The following is a 16,108-nucleotide window of genomic DNA, read 5'->3' as shown; positions in this document are numbered from 1 at the left end:
AGGCTACTGTCAAAATTATAGGCTGAAGATGTGCTGCTGGTTAACGTGGAGATTTAGCTAACATTTATGTAACTCCTGGTGATCATATTTTTGTGAGTTTAATAGGCTAACTTTAGCAATACTGATATAAGTTAACTTGAAGTCATATCTGACTAGACTGCTATCATTAACCGTTCATTGGGCAGCAAAATTGTTAGGACGAACAGAGCTGCCCGAATGGCTCGTGCTGCTAGCAAACACGGCATGTTCAATGAGCTCACCCAGCTGAATTATTTTAACACTATCTTCAGCCTGGCATTTTGACAGCAAACTCAACAAACATATAGAATATATATTCTATGATTATAAGTAGCCTTCAGTTTCAGTTGAACATATTATCTAACACTGTCTATCTCTTTTTCTTCTGTTTCTGTTAGGTGCCACTTCACTCTGCTACTGAATGGATGGCAGGGAAGCACAACACACGTGAATTTCTAAATGAAGAAGAGTTAATAAATGCACTTGATTTTCAAACTGATAAGTTGTCAATGGTTATTTATGCACGATTGTGTAGCCTAAACCAGCCATACTAGGCCTAGTCAAATTTATCCTGGCTGTATATAAAGCAGGATGTGAATTTCCCAATATTTTTCCAGATTAAAAGTGGTTTACTGAGGTTTAATATCAATTGAAATACCATTGAAATCGCATTGATCTTTAGTTTGGTTGTAATTTCAACATTGTTTCAATATTCATTTGAATTGAAATACCATTGAAATCCCGTTGATCTGTAGTTGGAATTTCAACATTGCTTCAATATTAATAGAGGGTGCAAAATGTTATAGGATCAATGTTGAAGTGCGACGTTGACTCAATGATTTTAACGTTGACAAAATAATGTTGATTTAACATAGATTCAATGAGTAATTGCTATCTGGGAGGCTACTTGCTCGTCTACAGATCCACTCATGACAACTAGCCGGCTGATTCGGCTGACTCGCACTCATAACAACAACGTAACCGGCCCGCTTGGCTGATCCACTGGCTAGCCTACTCTCCATACAGAGCTTGCAATGTTTCAGACTGTCTTCGCGACCTAATTGCATTTTAAAGTAGGCTATGCGTGCAGAATATATGTTATTTCAGAAGTGAACGCATGGCTTTTGTTGTGGATTTTCTTTTAACCTTGACGAGGAGTTACTCGCTCCTCTAAAGATCCACTCATGACAACGTAGCCGGCTGATTCGGCTGACTCGCACTCATAACAACGTAACCGGCCCGCCCTGCAGATCCAACTGACCCGGCTAGCCTGAGCAGCTCCATACAGAGCTTGCAATGTTTCGGACTGTCTTCGCGACCTAATTGCATTTAAAAGTAGGCTATGCCTACGTGTAGAACACTGTATGCTATTTCAGAAGTGAAAGAATGGCTTTTGTTGTGGATTTGCTTTTCACCTTGATGAGGAGTTACTCGCTTGTCTACAGATCCACTCATGACAACGTAGCCGGCTGATTCGGCTGACTCGCACTCATAACAATGTAACCGGCCCGCCCTGCAGATCCAACTGACCCGGCTAGCCTGAGCAGCTCCATACAGAGCTTGCAATGTTTCGTACTGTCTTCGCGACCTAATTGCATTTAAAAGTAGGCTATGCCTACGTGTAGAACATTGTATGTTATTTCAGAAGTGAAAAAATGGCTTTTGTTGTGGATTTGCTTTTCACCTTGACGAGGAGTTACTCGCTTGTCTACTGATCCACTCATGACAACGTAGCCGGCTGATTCGGCTGACTCGCACTCATAACGTAACCGCCCGGCCCAGCGATCCGACTAACCCGGGTATACAAAGCAGCTCCATTAAGAGCGTGCAATGTTTCGGACTGTCTGCGCGACCTAATTGCATTCTAATTTGCTACACATCTATACACCAAATCTAAAGTATGCCTAGGCTACATGAAGAACATTGAATGTTATTTAAGAGGTGAAGAATGGCTTTTGTTGTGGAATTGCTTTTCACTTTGAGGAGGAGCTACTCGCTCGTCTACAGCCACTCATGACACAACGTAGCCGTAGCCAACTCGTACTCATGTAGCCTAACCGGCCGGCTGATCCGACTAACCCGGCTCTGCGGGAAGTTAACCAGTTATCTCAGACTGCCTGCTCACTCAGTCGCTTGAGTTGATTTGTGGAGTTGTGGTTATCCTACTTACGAAATGGTTACATTTTTGGCTAGCTAATGTTGCAAGAGGTTTGTGTGTGGTGCTGTTTATCGTTTTAGATTGAATTGTAGTAGGACTCAACTGATCCGAGTTAATGATAGCCTACTAGAGACTCGCGACTCGTGGGTTAATTTAAAGATACGGGTGAAAGATCCGAGTGAATCACGACTCAAACAGGCGTAGTTTGAAAGGGACAGGATTCAGGAATAGGCTACTAAGACAGGCCCCTCTTCTGTCTGACTCACCTCATGTTACCCCTGTATGCATTATAGACTGGCTTCTGACAGAAATTACGTTTTGTGCCAACATGTAGAAACACTAGGCCTACTACAGCCTTTAATTGGTGAATGGAGGTGCAAATTCCTTTCTTTGGTTATTGTCCGCGATTCACATTAACTAGGCGATCACGTATTGTAAACGTCGCCACATTTGATCACGTTTTGCCTGCATGGCGCGATTGAGTGCGCATCTAAATAATATGCAACAATCATTTCTAAGAGGCCTATACACGGTAATTTCTGGCATTACTACTAGCATATGAATGCATTAAAGACGTGAAAGAAATGACACAGGCTTGCACAAATTCATCATTTAAAATGAAACGTTTCACTTTCGCTATCATTGCGAGAATAGGCTACAATATGGAAAATGTTCCCTTTCAGTCTGGGGGTCGTTTCTAGAAAAGTTAGCAACGACGTTGCTCAACCACCATGGTACGACGCAACTTGCGACCAAACAACGACACTGTTACACCTGTTTCCAGAAAGCATCGTACCTGTGTCACAATTCGCTACCTCTGACGTTCGAACACCATAGTTCCAACAACGTTGTTGATGATGCAGCGATACATATCATTGGTGGAAACAGTGATAACGTGTAATACCCCACCCCCTAGAAATGTTCTGTCACTGCCTATGTCGACATGTTTCTAATCTTCTTTTACTGTCTATGATCTAAACCGAGTGATTAATGCTGGTATTGTCTATGGAAGCATATGAGTAGCTTTTTTCAAATGAGAATGCAATCTGCAATATGCAATTCAAAAAGACATTACATTATGCAATTGACAATTCATTATGCAATTTAATATTGCAATTTGCAATAATATCCAACAAATTGTATTTTAATCTGCAAAGTGACAATGAAATCCTAAAATCAATTCCAATAATTTTGGTTAAAAAATAGAATAAACATGGATTGAATTGCATTCCATTTTGCCATGGTACTTCAGTCTCAAAATTCAAATGGCAATTCATTTTGCATTTCAATTTTCAATATTCAGTTTCATCATTTAACTGTCAATTCGTTTTGCAATTTAATATTTAAAGTGCAATGTAGGATTGCATTTTAAAAACATATTTGGCAAAACTGTCAATGCCAGCTTGAAAAGATTTTGGATTATTTTGGGCAAAACGTTTTGCCATCGTTTTGAGGCATTTTATTCAAATGGAAAAGAAATAGCGCCCCCCGTGATTGCATTGCACTTTGGTCACGCTCTTTGTGTTGCAAAATTCAAATGGCCATTCAATCTGCCAAACGCATTGCAATCTGTCAAGTCACTCGTCAAGGCGGGAACTAGGCTACGTCACTTCCGTGTTAACGTCTTCTTACCAGAGCCCGTCTACGGGCTAATGTCTTATTAGACATTCTCTGTTCTTACCCAGTTAGCGTTTGCAATGGAGGAGTTTGCAGTCTCTGGCCGACAGACCCGGCTGTAGAGTACAGTGACAGAGGGGGCATTTGCGATTTTCAAGGGGGCACATTTTTTTTTGGGGGGGGTGGGGGGTGTTGGCGCCGCAAACATATCATGTCACAGTTGATGAATAATGTTAACCGTGACCGCGAGTAGGCCTAGTGTCCGCGAGACCCAGCTGTGTTCTTACATTATTAAGGCTCTTATGTTGCTGCTGATAACTTTGCCAACCAGCGGCAACTTTAGTAGCATCCCTCCCCCCAGCAATTAGTAGCCTACAAATAAGCATCGTATACAACAATTCAGCGAGATAGATTTGGCCAAACGTGGGCCCGGAGCGACCGCACCCCCCGGTTTGCTTATGAGGCTAGCCAGACCACGGAGGGGAGTCTCTATGTGTGTGTGTGTGTGTGTGAGAGAGAGAGAGAGAGAGCAGGGCAAGGAAAGGCTGTGAGTTTTAGCCTAACTAACGACAATGGACGACAGAGTGGGCGATCTAGCCCTACTTGTCCTGTGAACTCCAAAGAGCTCCGCGATCTCCCTAATAGGAGAGGTAACCCTCTATTCCCTCCAGTGGTATCCACAGAAGGTCTCCCCACCGTCTAGCTCCCATTAGCTGTAAGGCCTCAGAAATCTTTGAACGGACCAGGTTGACATCAAATCGGACAAGTAGGGCTAGATAGCCCACTCTGTCGTCCATTTTCAGTAATCTGTCCGTTGAGTCAGACTCGTTGACACGGTGGTGTTCTACATAATCAGCCAGAGACCTTAGTGCAGCTGCAAACTTCTCCATTGCAAGCACTAACTGGGTAAGACGTAAACACGGAAGTGACGTAGGCTAGTTCCCGCCTTGATGAGAGACTTGACAGATTGCAATGCGTTTGGCATATTGAATGGCCATTTGAATTTTGCAACACAAAGAGCGTGACCAAAGTGCAATGCAATCACGGGGGGCGCTATTTCTTTTCCATTTGAATAAAATGCCTCAAAACGATGGCAAAACGTTTTGCCCAAAATAATCCAAAATCTTTTCAAGCTGGCATTGACAGTTTTGCCAAATATGTTTTAAAAATGCAATCCTACATTGCACTTTAAATATTAAATTGCAAAACGAATTGACAGTTAAATGATTAAACTGAATATTGAAAATTTAAAAGCAAAAGGAATTGCCATTTGAATTTTGAGACTGAAGTACCATGGCAAAATGGAATGCAATTCAATCCATGTTTATTCTATTTTTTAACCAAAATTATTCAAATTGATTTTAGGATTGCATTGTCACTTTGCAAATTAAAATACAATTTGTTGGAAATTATTGCAAATTGCAATATTAAATTACATAATGAATTGGCAATTGCATAATGTAATGTCATTTTGAATTGCATATTGCAGATTGCATTCTCATTTGAATAAAGCTACTCATATGCTTCCATAATTGTCATTGCCATCAGCCAAAACCTAAACCTATTGCAAGCATATAAAACAGTTAACTTAAGCAATATGAGTCATTAGTTGTGTTAAATATCTATGTGTTGGAAAAAATATATAGCCTGGACAAATATCTGGGTATCCCATAGGTTATCAATTGTCTCCTGGCTTAACCCTTAGAACCCGATTGACGCAAAGTGCGTCAAAAAACACACCCTTTCTTCTCTGTTATCATCGCAGCGAGATGAAACCTTTATTGCACGACAGAGCAGAAGTGGGGCTTTCCAACGAGACTACACACTTATCTGTACGATCAAGTATGAAAATTAAAAAAAATCATGAAATTAAATCAAATTGCATCATATTTACACTCTGCGTTCACCTGCACACACATTACTCTAGTTTGAATTACTCGCGAACCCGTGATCGCATCGATATGGCAAGCATATCAGATGAAAGAGGAGGCACAGGGCTATCCATTGGTACCATGTTTATCGATCTTTCTGGCTTATAAAACCAGACGAAGTGACTGCAAAATAATAATGTCATGTACACAAACCAACGCTGCACACTCATTACTCTCGTTTGAATTACTCGCGGACCCGTGATCGCATAGATATGCCACGCATGTCAGATGAAAGAGGAGACTCGGAGCTATCATTTGATACCAAGTACATCCTTCTGGGTTATAAAACAGACGAAGTGACAGCAAAATAATAACTTCATATAGCTGGACTTACCCCACGTTTTTGTCTGTTCTTGTGGCAAAGCATGTTTATAATCCAATGCTATCATGTGTTTCTCTATGGCAAAGCATGTTCATATTCCGGTTTTGAGATCCTAGCAAATTCCTGCATGGCATCCAATTCAAGGCTCATTGCATCCCAATTTGTTCAACAAATAAACACCTTTTTTTGCCTTTACTTTGTTCATGGCAATGCAGTAAAAAGTTGAGAATTATTATGACTGCATACACACAGGCACGCAGGCTAACACGCAACCTTGGGTCAAGTCAGGTCAGATCAGTTCGTGTCACAGATATGGAGCGCAGAAAGGTCATTTTTCATCACTAAATAAAAAATGGCATTTATTTCCGTAAATCACACAGCAAATATTTCTGTAAATTGCTCAGCCCCAGAGTATCCCTCCAACATGGCAATTATATTGCCCGATTCAGGACAGTCTGCCCTACACACACATGAAATGCATGTAGAGCTGTGAGCTTGCTGTGGTGAGATACATGTCGAAATATAAGAATTTTTATAATAGACTTTTTATATTTTAATTCTTTAAAAATCAAAATAAAATCAATGCTAGTATTAATACATGAAAATAACAATATATCATATATGTGTGTGGCACTTACAATGACCAGAATAAATCCTTATGAATAAAGGTAGTGAAAATGCCCTAAAAACAGCTTAGGGTTCTAAGGGTTAACGGCAGCGCGTTGGTGCACTGCGCGCTTGGCCGGAGTTCGCATCTTATCTCTTCTTTTCATCTCTTAAGAGTAGGCCTACGAGACACAACAATAGGTTTTGACTATACATATTTATGTATATAGTTACTCTACATCGAGAGACCATAGGTACAATACATCAGTCAAAAACAATTGAATCTACGTGTCACACAGTTCACCTGCAGGTAGCGAGAAGCAAGAGGACAATCTCACATCATAAGAAAATCGAACCTACAACGTTGGGATAATAAGTCATCTGCTTTAGCCACTACACCATTTAACACTGCTGCTGTTAGGGACTGTGAAGATTATAATACTAAAATCAAGGCAATACTTTAATTAACATAAATAGCAAGAATGAGCCCAGTAGGGGAGCAGTGTCTTAATCAAAATTAAGCTACAGGATAGATCAATCATTGAGTCACGAGATAAACATCCACTTCGCAAATTTTGGTTAGGCGGTTGTGATTTTTGGTTAGGCGCTCCGGACACCAACAGGAACTACCAAGGAACGACACAAGTGCGACTGCCTAGGGGCAGTAGTTCAAACGACCAAACTTTGCGTCCTTGTTTGCGATTGAGAGTTCGAACTACCTTTTCTAGAAACACCAAATCCAAGAACGATGGAGCATACTACCAAGGTTGCGACGCAAGTTAGCAAACGACGCTTTCTAGAAACGACCCCCAGATCGGCTCCAAACATGTATGGGATTTCCTTAGCCTGTGCTACACCTTTCCAAGAAGTTTTGTGAAAATTGTTCCGGTAGCTTTTGCGATATTGTTGACAGCCCTACCTCACCGCAGTAGGGTGCAGTAAATGGAAGCTTTTGATAGCGCACGCCACTAACGAAAAACGGAAAATCACCAGGACAAACCACTCAGGGGTGTAGGCTACTCTGGAACCATAGGTCACTAATTTGTGCGTTATTTAGGCCCTACGTTTGATTACATTTCAGATACGTGTTGGTTTCCTGTAGGCCTAGTATAGCGCTTTATTCTTTCTTTATTTTTCTATGTCCGAATATTGGGGAGGACATTTTGGCCATATTTGAAAATTGGGGGGGGACACGTCCCCCTCAATGTCTATGGTGACTACGGCCCTGAATAAAACTGGTCACATTCGACTAGCATGAAAATAAATCCCAGCGAACTCGGTACACATGTGTTACCCCTAGGTTCATTTTGCGCCAGAATTGTCCTTTAAGAACAAGAAACAGGCCTAATGCTCTGTTTTGGGAAGAGGACAGGAGCACTGTCTGAGGGAATACAGCAACACTGATCTTTTGCAATAATGAACCAACGTTTTTTACTCTCCACCAGGGCCATGCAGAGACCTTTTGAGGGCCAGAGGCTCAAATTCAAAATTGTATTTCAACCTGCCGCTATTCTGAATGTAATTACTTCTTTATCATAACGTCCTGATTCTGTAGGTGCAACATCCAACCGGGTCTGTGTAGACACTAATTGCATTCAGAATAGTGGCAGGTTCAAACACACCTGGCTCCACAGGAAACAAACAAGCTCACCGACAGCCTTTCGTGCAACTAGTCAACAAAGGTTTCCCAGGTTAACTGCATGGCTACTAGCTGGTATAGAAAAGAAACTGAGTGATAGCCACTTTCACCGGTCAATTCAGTTTAATTCAGTCAATTTACTTTAATTTAAGTAATTATGCTTGTTGAAAAGCTTTTGTTGGCAAACATAGGCCTACTTCAAAATGACACTACAAAACAAGATACTTTTATCTTAAGTTTAGAGAGTACTTTCCAGCACGGACAAATGTGTCAGGAAGGAAGTGAACTACAGCCCAGCTCAATCTCTCTGAAATGTTAGTTGATATAGCCTACTATTTAATTTTAGTTGTTCTAATTTTAAATTAAACAGTATTGACAGTATTAACAGTATTATGTTTGCAGGAAATTATTACGTTGATAGGATTAGTGCATTAAGAAAGTGCAGCTTTGTTTTATGATGTTGGTGTTTTATTATGCTGGTGGGATGTTGTTATGTTGGCGGGTGTTACAGGCGTGCATTGCCGCCAGCTCACTGATTTATAGCCAGCCGCAACAATTAGTGAGCAGCCGTGGGCGGCACTGTTGTAAAGCATGGTGGAGTGTGAGAGTAGCCTTTCGACACTGGCATGCACACTGTGCAGAACTCATGTAGAGGCGATGCATGCATGCCAAGTGCTCAGCTTAGCAGCGGTGCACTGGGGGAGATGATATGCATGTCTGCACACCCTGAGCGACCATCAGAGGTAGTGGGTGACCCACAGGGGCCAATGTGGCCTCCTGTAGGTTTAAAGGGGAAGAGGAGGTGTTTTATTTTTTGTGCTTTGTTGTTCAGTGGCAATTCTAGACATTTTTAACAAGGGTGGCCCTAGTGAGGCACTGATTAATTCAAGGGTGGCATGAGGCAAAACAACCAGATAAATGGAAACAGGCTCAAGATGTTAAATTAGCACAAATACATTAGGAAAACCATGCACCAAACACCGTACTCATCAATTGAAGGACAAAGACCATACTCTCACATACTGTAAAATGTCTTTGTATTTGAATAAAATGCAAATACAAATAAACAAACATTAAATCTAAGTTGTCTATCAATGGGTTATGCTGAGCTAAAATAAATTCCATCATGGGACATTAAAATATATTTTATTATATTATATGGCTATCTATGGCCATCTATTTTTGTAGCTGTTAAAATAATTTGACCTGCTTTTTTTGTCTGAGCTGGCAAAGAGCTATAACAAAGTAATCCAAAATCAACAAACACCTCTCAACTAGCTTAAAATACTTGTATGAAACAGGAATGAAACACCAATTAAAGACTAACCTTAATCTAATCATAACGTTACATTCATAATGCTACAGACCCTAAGGCTCAATCCCATTTGTTATTCTTCCCCTTCCCCTAGCCCTACCCCTTGTCCCTCGAAACAGAGTGGCAATACATAGGGGTGAGAAATAATATTCCCCTTGGATATACAGTAGGACACCATGCACTAGCCTATAGGGGACAACTGGGACGATCAAAACACGTTTTAATTACACATAATTTACAAAGAGACCACACCGAAAGTTAATATTTTGTCACTAGCAATAACTTACATCTGTCTTTTGTCAAATACAGTTGCACTTTCAGCTCTGAACAAAATCAAAGTTAACTATACAGTAGACATAAAAATGATCAAAGTTGTATTTAGTCTATTCACAGCAGTAGACCTGCATCACTGTATGAAACATGACAAAAACATGAAACATGACATAGGCCTATTACATAGAACTGTAAATCATCTGATTTTACAGATATCTACGTAGGCTGTATTTAACATTTATGTTTTATTTGGCCTGCTATGATATTTAAAGTTGGAGATGTAGAAATTTGCTGCAAATTCAATTTGGTTTGTATGTATTGTTTGTATATGGGAAGAGTTCGCAAAGCATTCTACCGAGATGAATGGGAGATGGGCGCAGAACTGTAATAATTTGATTAAATTAAAGTAACTTTTCTCGCGAACCGTTTATCACAGCAACTATGGCTAACATCGTTTAAAAGCTAAGAAAAAGCTCTTTCATGTGATGTGATACATGTAATGTCTGTGTCATGAGCAGTGATGCCAGTAACGCCTTACTTAGTAATGCGTTAGTCTATTTTTACCACTTTTTCAGTAACGAGTAATCTAACGCGCTACTATTTACAAACCAGTAATCAGATTAAAGTTACTTATCTAAGTTACTGTGCGTTACTATTTTTGTCATTTTCCTTAATAAAAAGATATATTCTTTGCTTTCTTCTTGTCTTGGGTAGCCTATTAATGTCATGTAGGCTATGCTCACGTTTTCAGCATGAGGACAATTCACGTGCAGCGACACAAACGTAAACAACAATGGAGGGAGAGAGAGATGCACATTTCATCAGTCATTACTTTGAGTTTGTGTGAGTTAAACATGACAACATTAAGGTAAATTGTACATTCTGTGCTGGCGACAAAGTGCTGTCTAGCTAGACATCCCAAGTCTCCCGAAGTTTTGAGTCTCCCACATATTGATAGCGGCTTCCTGACGCCCGCAAATTACATAAAATCTCCCGGAACCTAGAGCGAACAAGAGCACGCAAGCCAGACCGGACTTCAAACCAAAGATTCTAGAATCTTTGCTTCAAATCGCGTGTGCATAGATTAATGCGCACACAACGGAGAGGGAGAGAGAGAGGAGTGGTGCGTTTGTGCCTGAAGCGCATCCAAGACAGAGAGCATCCTGGTCTGTTTTGCTAAATCAACCAATCCGTTTTCAGTGTAAGTGCTTATATCTCTTTTCTCCCAAACATAATTAATCAGTTCAGTCAGTGTATCTAGGAACAGAAGCGTCATGGCAGCGTCAGTGCCCCTCAAAAAGGAAGATGTAAGACCCATTTCACATCAGACTACACAAAAGTGTACCCAATTGTCTCAAAAGATTAAAACATAATGATAATCTTGCACACTGCACTGTTTGTAACAGCAACTTTAGCATTGCTCACGGTGGGTTAAATGATTGCAAAAGACTTGTTGAGGTGAGTTTAACAAGTGTAATTTCATTTGCATATTACTCAGGCCTATAGGCTACAAGATGGCTAGTTGCCAAGCCTACATAAAAAAAAATCTACATATTTTACTATAACACTTTCTATCAATAGGCCTTCCTTATTTGGTGTACTTAGACATTATTGAACAAACATCTGAATTTCAGTATCTAAGTAGGTTAGGTTGGGATGTCTGCTATACATTGCTGTTAAAATGCACTTCCAGTATAGTGAGTATTGGCAAAACCGGTTATCATTTTTATGTTGAGGCGTTGGGGGTGTTGTCGGCAGCTGCTGAAAGTAACTAATAAAGTAACTTGTAATCTAACTTAGTTACTTTTAAAATCAAGTAATTAGTAAAGTAACTACGTTACTTTTTAAAGGAGTAATCAGTAATCAGTAATCAGATTACTTTTTCAAATGAACTGTGGCAACACTGGTCATGAGTAGGCTACTTCGCGAGTAGTTCAACAGAGAAGAATGGGTGAATTTGGACGCTCTTTCTTGCCGTGCGCTGTCACTTTCTCCACTGCGTAAATAAATTAATTTGCACTGTGAATGCTAAGTTTTTTTTGACAGGCCTTAGGTTAAATGAAAATCGCTATTACTCGGATGCAAAGCAGAATATTGAAAGAATTGAAAGAATATTGAAACGCAACTTGTGTGTGTGATTAGATAAATAGGCACTGGCGGATGCGATAGGTAAATAGATATCTTTGCGTGTTAGCACAAGCAGTAGCCTGTAGGCCTAAACTCACATGCTAAAAACAATATGTCATGTATAATGGCAAGCATGTTTGCCACTTTCCGAAGTCTGTCTGACACTTCAAACTAGCGCTGCAAATGCGTCAAGAAAGGTCCTGCCTTAGACCGTCATAATGGCCAAACGTAGACTAGGCGGGGTGGCACCTGGGGTGGCCAATCGAATTTGAAGGATGGCCTGTGCCACCCAAAGCCACCCCTCTGGCTCCGCCCCTGTTGTTGTTGTTGTTGGTGTTGTTGTTTTGTTTTTTTCTTGTCATTCCAATTCCACTTCAATTCCACTTCCAACTCATGAATTGAATGAAGGCCAATTCTAAAATTCAGAATTTTGCACAGCCGTGGTAATTTGATCGCCTGCCAATGTAACTCAAGACATGAAGTCCTCTTTTTTCAACATCCAGTGGCAGTGCAGATGTAACCCAGCTGAGACAAATGAGGAAGTGTATGCTCTTCTTGCATATTGATGATACAGTAAAAACTGATAAAAGCCTTGTAGACTAGCCAAGGCAACAACATACTGTGGTAACAAACTGAAAGAGTCCTAAAGAGGAAGAGAGAAATACAGCCAGACAGATGGAAGCTCTGGGCTGCATCAGACATACTGGTATATATAATAAAGGAGAGAGAGAGAGAAAGAGGGAGAGAGAAATATACTTTAGAGGAAAACATAACTTTAGTTATGAAAATGAAATAATATCATGACTACATGAGCAAATTCATAAAAATATGCACATAGAAAAAGACTACAAAAAGAGGACATGGTTAAGGCAAGACTGAAAGGAGAAGTAGAAACCAGCAGAATGCTTGCAACGACTTTCATGTGGCACGTAGTCACAGTACAGTCAGACGTTCACCCTAACAACATGGACTTCATTATCCTCATCCTTCTTGCAAACTTTGCAGGTAGAATGGTCATTATGAGATAATATGCCATTACATTTATCTTTTGTTTGTTGTGAAATGGTTCGTTTGGAATAGTAAGGACCTTTAGTTAAATGAAGCCTTATATATCCAATAGAAATATCAGAGAAAACTTTTATTTGTTACCTTTGTATACCTTGTTATGTAATGTAATAATGCTTACACAATCGTGAGGAGGTATATCTCTTTCTGTCAGCAGAATATTCGATTCACATGTCAAACTAATGAACCCAAGGATGTCTTACGAGTCGTGTGGTGTCATTTACCTTTAGGAAGATGCGTGCGCGTGTGTGTGCATGCACATGCGCATCATTTTTTTGTCATGATTTTAATTTTCCTCCAGTCATCAGCAGCATCTCCTCGGTGGACTGGGTAACCGTGAGAAAAGGACGGTCCTTCATCATCCCATGTCACTACAATGCAGCATATATATATAATAATAAGATCTTTAATGGTTATTATTGGAGTGGTTGGCATGTTATTGTGGACAGTGGACATTGGCCTCAGTCAGAGAGAGTTACAATGCTAGATTACCCAGACCAAACCGTCTTCACTGTCACAATGAGCAACATGGGAAAGAGTGATGCAGGCTGGTACAGATGTGAGATCAAAGGACACAGGTGGTATGAATACAAGGATGTCTATATATCAGTAAAAGGTAACAGCACTCACATATTTACTGTAGCTCCCTCTCTGCTATGTCATTGAACAATCATAATATTACCACTGCACATTTAGTGAAAATGTGTTCCAAATTGCATGTCATGAATTACACAAATGCATTAAATCCTGTTTAGATTCTCCAGCACTCTATGTTCGTAGTCAAGTTGAGACCGGATATGTAGATGGGAGTGTCACAATAAATTGCTACTACAGGAACAATGGAGAGAGGAAATGGTGCCGGATTGATGGTCACTGTGTCTATTGGAGATATTTAGATGGAATGACTGTGGACATGAGTACTGATGCCAATAAAGGAGTGTTTAAGGTGATTATGAGAGGTCTACAACTGTGGCACACTGGCTGGTACTATTGCTCTGTGGGAGACCTACAGATGCCTGTGCACATCATTGTCAAACAGAACACAACTACTCAGAGGACAATAACACAGCAGCCTGCAATCAAAACAAGCACCATCAGGACAACCAGCACTGGTATAGACAAGTTTAATCTCACTAGAGGTGGAATATCTTCTTTGTTCACATCAGAACGCTTCAATTAAATAACCCAACTAAAGCTGAAAGCATATACGGTATTAGAAATAGTAAATATATAATTGATTAATTTCTTCTTATTCCCTCAGTAACAATTTCTTGTCTCCCCATCTAACCTTCAGTTGATGATTTGTCTTCCACATCAACCACAAACAAGACCCATACTCTAAAGTAAGATTGTATATCTTTTTAACCTTTTTGTTTGTTGTGAAATGGTTCGTTTGGAATAGTAAGGACCTTTAGTTAAATGAAGCCTTATATATCCAATAGAAATATCAGAGAAAACTTTTATTTGTTACCTTTGTATACCTTGTTATGTAATGTAATAATGCTTACACAATCGTGAGGAGGTATATCTCTTTCTGTCTGCAGAATATTCGATTCACATGTCAAACTAATGAACCCAAGGATGTCTTACGAGTCGTGTGGTGTCATTTACCTTTAGGAAGATGCGTGCGCGTGTGTGTGCGTGCACATGCGCATCATTTTTTTGTCATGATTTTAATTTTCCTCCAGTCATCAGCAGCATCTCCTCGGTGGACTGGGTAACCGTGAGAAAAGGACGGTCCTTCATCATCCCATGTCACTACAATGCAGCATATATATATAATAATAAGATCTTTAATGGTTATTATTGGAGTGGTTGGCATGTTATTGTGGACAGTGGACATTGGCCTCAGTCAGAGAGAGTTACAATGCTAGATTACCCAGACCAAACCGTCTTCACTGTCACAATGAGCAACATGGGAAAGAGTGATGCAGGCTGGTACAGATGTGAGATCAAAGGACACAGGTGGTATGAATACAAGGATGTCTATATATCAGTAAAAGGTAACAGCACTCACATATTTACTGTAGCTCCCTCTCTGCTATGTCATTGAACAATCATAATATTACCACTGCACATTTAGTGAAAATGTGTTCCAAATTGCATGTCATGAATTACACAAATGCATTAAATCCTGTTTAGATTCTCCAGCACTCTATGTTCGTAGTCAAGTTGAGACCGGATATGTAGATGGGAGTGTCACAATAAATTGCTACTACAGGAACAATGGAGAGAGGAAATGGTGCCGGATTGATGGTCACTGTGTCTATTGGAGATATTTAGATGGAATGACTGTGGACATGAGTACTGATGCCAATAAAGGAGTGTTTAAGGTGATTATGAGAGGTCTACAACTGTGGCACACTGGCTGGTACTATTGCTCTGTGGGAGACCTACAGATGCCTGTGCACATCATTGTCAAACAGAACACAACTACTCAGAGGACAATAACACAGCAGCCTGCAATCAAAACAAGCACCATCAGGACAACCAGCACTGGTATAGACAAGTTTAATCTCACTAGAGGTGGAATATCTTCTTTGTTCACATCAGAACGCTTCAATTAAATAACCCAACTAAAGCTGAAAGCATATACGGTATTAGAAATAGTAAATATATAATTGATTAATTTCTTCTTATTCCCTCAGTAACAATTTCTTGTCTCCCCATCTAACCTTCAGTTGATGATTTGTCTTCCACATCAACCACAAACAAGACCCATACTCTAAAGTAAGATTGTATATCTTTTTAATACCTTCTATAATTGTATACCTTTCTTTAACTTTAACTCTTTTTACATCAGCCTGCCTTGCCTCAACCTGTTCAAAGAGAAAACATAAATTCCTATTGTGCTTGATTGTGTTTTTTAGACTTTTTAAACACAGCTTTAAAAAAGTTTTATATGAAAGTTCTCTATGAAGAACTTTCAGACTTTCATGTTACAAAATGAGCACCTGATATCACCTGCAGTTAATCTAGGAACTAGACTAGACTACTGAAGATGGTTGGGGTGTCGAGGCAACAAAATATCAAAAAC

General features: G+C 39.9%; 1 pseudogene; it reads left to right on the top strand.

The window, feature by feature from the left end:
- Positions 1 to 12,944: 12,944 nt before the first annotated feature.
- Positions 12,945 to 14,934, top strand: LOC143131256 (uncharacterized; annotated as a pseudogene).
- The last annotated feature ends 1,174 nt before the right edge of the window (positions 14,935 to 16,108 follow it).

The sequence above is a fragment of the Alosa pseudoharengus genome, unplaced genomic scaffold (genome assembly GCF_046254945.1).
Source record: "Alosa pseudoharengus isolate Yale_2024_CS ecotype anadromous, Long Island Sound unplaced genomic scaffold, YU_APseudo_1.1 YU_APseudo_1.1_scf_18, whole genome shotgun sequence".
Lineage (NCBI taxonomy): Eukaryota > Metazoa > Chordata > Actinopteri > Clupeiformes > Clupeidae > Alosa > Alosa pseudoharengus.
Note: the sequence above shows the minus strand (reverse complement) of the source record. Positions and strands in the feature narration are given on the sequence as shown.